The sequence below is a fragment of the Balaenoptera ricei genome, chromosome 7, assembly GCF_028023285.1.
Source record: "Balaenoptera ricei isolate mBalRic1 chromosome 7, mBalRic1.hap2, whole genome shotgun sequence".
Classification (NCBI taxonomy): domain Eukaryota; kingdom Metazoa; phylum Chordata; class Mammalia; order Artiodactyla; family Balaenopteridae; genus Balaenoptera; species Balaenoptera ricei.
In genome coordinates this window covers 64,078,898-64,083,436 of record NC_082645.1, presented here as the reverse complement: position 1 = coordinate 64,083,436, position 4,539 = coordinate 64,078,898, and positions in this window count along the sequence as shown.

Genomic DNA, 4,539 nt, shown 5'->3' with positions numbered 1-4,539 from the left:
TCTTGAACCATTCCTGGGGGGGGGGCCCTCCTGCCTTCAGACTTCCTTTACACTGACGGCAGAGCCCCCAGCCACCTCACCATTTCCTGTCTTAGGAAGACCAGGGTCAAGGTGAGATAAGAGAGACCCAGGGAGGGAAGGGAAAAGGGAGTAGTCCAGTTTGCAAGTGGGAAAAGGGGCACTCTGGTTTTCTGGGGTTCGAATCCAGAGCAGACCCTTTGGAGTGAAACCGGTGTCCTCCGGAGCCTTGTGGGGGAAGCCGGCAGTTGGGGGCCCTGGCTTTCCTAGGGCACTGGGTAAGCTTGCTGTGAAAATACTTTTTATAGATTCCCCCACCCCACCCTGATCTTATTGTAATAAATACGTCCTCAGGCATTATTTACAAGCTCACATAATTTACCTATGCTATTTGGCAAAGCAACTTCGCAAAAGAAAGTGAATGAATAAATACTTCATAACTGCTGGTAGAGCAGACTGGGTCCTGTAATGAAGAAAAGATTTATGTCACCTTATTTTAGCCCAAATAGCAGCAGCCTCAGCTTGTCTCAGCCCAGTGCTTCTATTTAAATGTTACTTTCATATATTATGTGGCATTAATTTAACTATAGCTCATTAAGGCAGAATGAAATGGTTAAATTAACTTATCAACCCATAATGATGATGAATGAGGTATTAATTCAGATACAAGCTGGGCAATTTGCAAGTTTACGCATTCTGATGGTTCTCAAATAACATTTTGAATAGCGGGTCAGCGCCTCAATCAATTACATAAGCATGTAAAGTCGGTCTCTCGGAAAAAAATCCTTTTTCATGCATATGCATTAAAACATGTTCGCAATTATCCTCGGAAATTGCCTTCATTGGATTAAGCAGCAGCTTTGGACGCGGGTTCTGATCTTCCCTGGGCTTTTATTAAAGCTCTGAGCAGCTTTGGCAATAACAGACCTGATGGCTGTTTGTTTAAAGAGTGTTTACCAAAGAAAGGGACTGGCGGGGCATGCCGGTTGATAAACACGGACCCATCTCCTTGGGAGAATTTGCTAGGAATCGCCTGCTAGCCCAGTGGCCGGGGAGAGAGCCCTGTCAGCCAAGACGCCGACCCCAGGGTTCGGCTTTCCCGGCCCCAAATTAGTCACCGCCTCAAAGCCAGCCTTGGGCGCAGGCTGTGTTCGCAGAGGAACACCGTGCCCCTGCGTGGCCCAGCGTTCGCCCTCTCAGAGAGACATGGATGGGGGCTAGGAGGGTAAACCTGGCCGCCTCCAGCGACCCTTGGTTCCTCCAAGCCAGACTAGGAGGAGATTTACTTATTCCTGGGACGAGGATTGCCCGCAGGGGGATTTAATGAGCCCGTTGGCGCGAGCTGAGTCGAGACGGTGACCCTGCTGTGTCCACCCCCATGCCAAAACGGTTGGGGAACCTCGGGAGATCTCCTGCTAGGTTTGGTAGCTTTGGCGGTGGGGTGGGGGCGGGAGTCTAGGCTAGGTTCCACCCTTGAGTAGAAGCTGCGGTAGAGCAGGGCTTGGCCTCAGATTTCTAAATCCAATCTCTCTCCCCTCTCCCTACGCAAGCAGCGCTGGTTTGCCGACCCTGATCTCGAGGCCTGGCTCAAGTTCTCTCAGACAACAAAATCAGAGCCCCTGGGCAGAAGGCTTTGCGGAGAAGCACGAGGGATTAAAATGGGTGTTCCACTGGGGCCTCGTTACTTTCCATCCCCTCACCACCACTTTTTTTTTTTTTTTTAAATCATGGGCGCTTAACATTTAAGCGCTTTCCATTTGCCAGGTACTGTCAAAAGCACTTTTCACATACTAACTCATTTAATTCTCACCCCACTCTTACGAGATAGTTTCTCTTATTATCTCCATTTTACTGGGCTGCGTGATTAACACTTTTTCTAAGTGGCAGACCAGAGTTCAGACCCGCGCTGCTCAGATCCTGTTTCTGATCTCAGCCACTGGGCTAAGCTGTCCCAGAGGCTAGGCCTCAAAGAGGGGTGTGTGCGGGTACGCGGGCAGCTCCATACAAGGGAGCTGCCCTCCGTAATGGGGGGGGGGAGGGGCGACGCCATGGGGCAGATCTGCTTTGGCGTTGACCAAACAAGAAAGAAGGACCCTAGCCTTCCTGAGCCGGCAGAAACCTGCGGCTCCGGGGACGGTAGCAGGGCCCGCAGAGGCGGTCTCGGGTGAGGAGGCCTATCCCTCACCACGCACGACCCCATTGGGGGGTCTATCCCAGGCAGGCCTTTTCCTTCTGTGGGCGGGTCCGCTTGGTGGAGGGGTGCCGGGGTCGTCACTTCGAATCCGCGAACTTCTGCTTTCTCAGGTTCAGCCCTGGCAGCGCGCTCGGCCCGGGGGACTCCGCGGCCTGGAGATGCCCACTCGGACATTCTCCGCTCCATTTCGCACACCGAGCAGGAGGACCAGGCGAGAAGGCAGCTAAGGGTGGCCCGGGGTTTCTGCGAGGGCAGCCGGGAGTAAATCCGGGCGCTGGGGAAGACAGCTCCCCAGGGGCGGGGTCTCCAAACCTGCTGCAGGGGTTGGGGGGGGGACGCCCCGCTGGGTCTCGCGCCTCCCTACTCTCCCCGAGAAGGGGGACGAAGCCTCTGGAGGAGGAGCCACGAGTGGTTCGCCGCCGCCGGCGCTAACCTAGGGGAACGTTGTTCCTGCGGTTTCCAAATGGGTTCGACCGAGGAACCAAGCTAGGAGACGCGAATGAGACCGGAATGAGGGAAAAACGCTTCAAGACTGCAGTCTCCGCAGCGACTGCTTGCACTTGGCCTTCAGCTGTATGACCCCCCTCTCCCATTCATTCCGCCAAGGCTTGTCACCCCCCTGCTGGCTGTCCAGGTCACCTGGGGGCGGGGGCTGGTGCCTTGTAAAAGTTGATCACCACCACTCAGATGCCTGAGCCCAGGAATTGTGAGGGGCAGGCAACGTCTGTCCAGCTCCAGGACAGGCCACCTCTGATTGCATTGCGGACAGAGCTCTGCTGGCCCAATTGCAGGAGGCTCCCAGGGGAAAGTGAAGTGACCAGTTCAGGAAAGTGCTCAGGGGGCTCCCAGCCCCACCCACCTCCTCCCTGACCACCAGGCTGTCCAGAGAGAGGCCATGTGGAAGTTTGGTCCAGAGGGTCATTTAGGAACACCCCAATAGGCTTCTCGGGCCTCCCAACTCCTATTCACCCTGGGGTCACCTCTTCTGCCACATCACCTTCTTTGATTTCTTCCTCTCCTCACCTCAGAGACTCCTGTGTTCTCCTCCCTTGGACTTGGATGTCCAGGCAGGGCAAGTGTTGGGTTCTTAGCTTGGGATCTGCGCAGAACAGAAGCTCAGTAAATGTTGACTGAACAAATGAATAAATGATGGGGATGGAGAAGAGGCCAAAGGCTCCTGAAGCGCCCAGGGCTGCTAATGGGAGGGATTGGGGGTGGGTTGTGGCGAGTAAAGTCTGGGTCAGGAAACATCTGCCTTAACTGTCACCCTTAATCGGAGGGCAAGGGATGGAGGGGCTCCCAGAGGCAGTGACTGACACTCAGGGTTCAGTTGGGTGTGGTCCCCAACTGGGGTGCTGTGAGGGGGGTTTCGAAGGGACTTGGGGTTGAGGGGCACTGGGCTTTCCCCTGGGCCTGGTTCTCGCCACATCCACCATCCAGAGCCCCAAATTCTCTGCAGCCTTCAATCCGTCAATAAACAACCTTCTACCCACTCCCCTCCCGCCCCCAAATATAAAAGAAATGGTCTGGAGATTGCACAGGTCTTGTTGTCCCAGGAGGTCTCCAGATGAGAGAAAATGGGATGAGGCGGTAGGAGGTAGAGGTTTCCTAGAAATCTGACCAGCTCTCCAAGCAGAGAAAAGAGACTTAGGCACATGGAGTTGAGAGACCTGGACCCAGAGAGGCCTCTAGGACAGTGACAGATTGATGATGAAGTAGCTCTGAGGTCAGGCGGGGACAGCATCAGACTCAGGTACACTAAGGCCCAAGGTAGGTCCAGGCCTGGTGATAAGGCTGGACAGAGCTGCAATTAGAAGATAGGTCTCTCAGGCAGCAGGCTCCAGGTCTTGTGGGGAGTGGCTCCTGGGGGCAGGGGTGGGGGAGGGAAAGGAGGATAAGGTTTGAGGGTGGACAGCTATTCTGGGCCTTGTCACCTGCAAGCCTCCCAACCTAAGGGCACTGTGGGGAAATCTTGCAGACTCAGGTTCTAACTGGCCTGCTCCCCTGGCGAGGGTCTTCTTCTCCTCCCACTGCTGACACTCCCCAAAAGTGAGAGGTTGTAGAGCCTAGAGGTTTGAATTCCCCCCTCTGTCACTCATTGGTGGTGTGACCACAGGCAAGTTACTGATCCTTTTTGTGCCTTAATTTTCTCATCCATAACATAGGGATAGTCCTATTGTAATGGATTGTTGGGAAGACTGTTAATATGTGTAAAGCTCACACTAGACTAGGTAGGGCCTGTCATTGGAGTAAGTTCTGTGTGTTAGTCATTTCTGTTAATAGGAAGGAGTGGGGAGTCTGTGGACCCAGACTTACTCCCTCCTTTG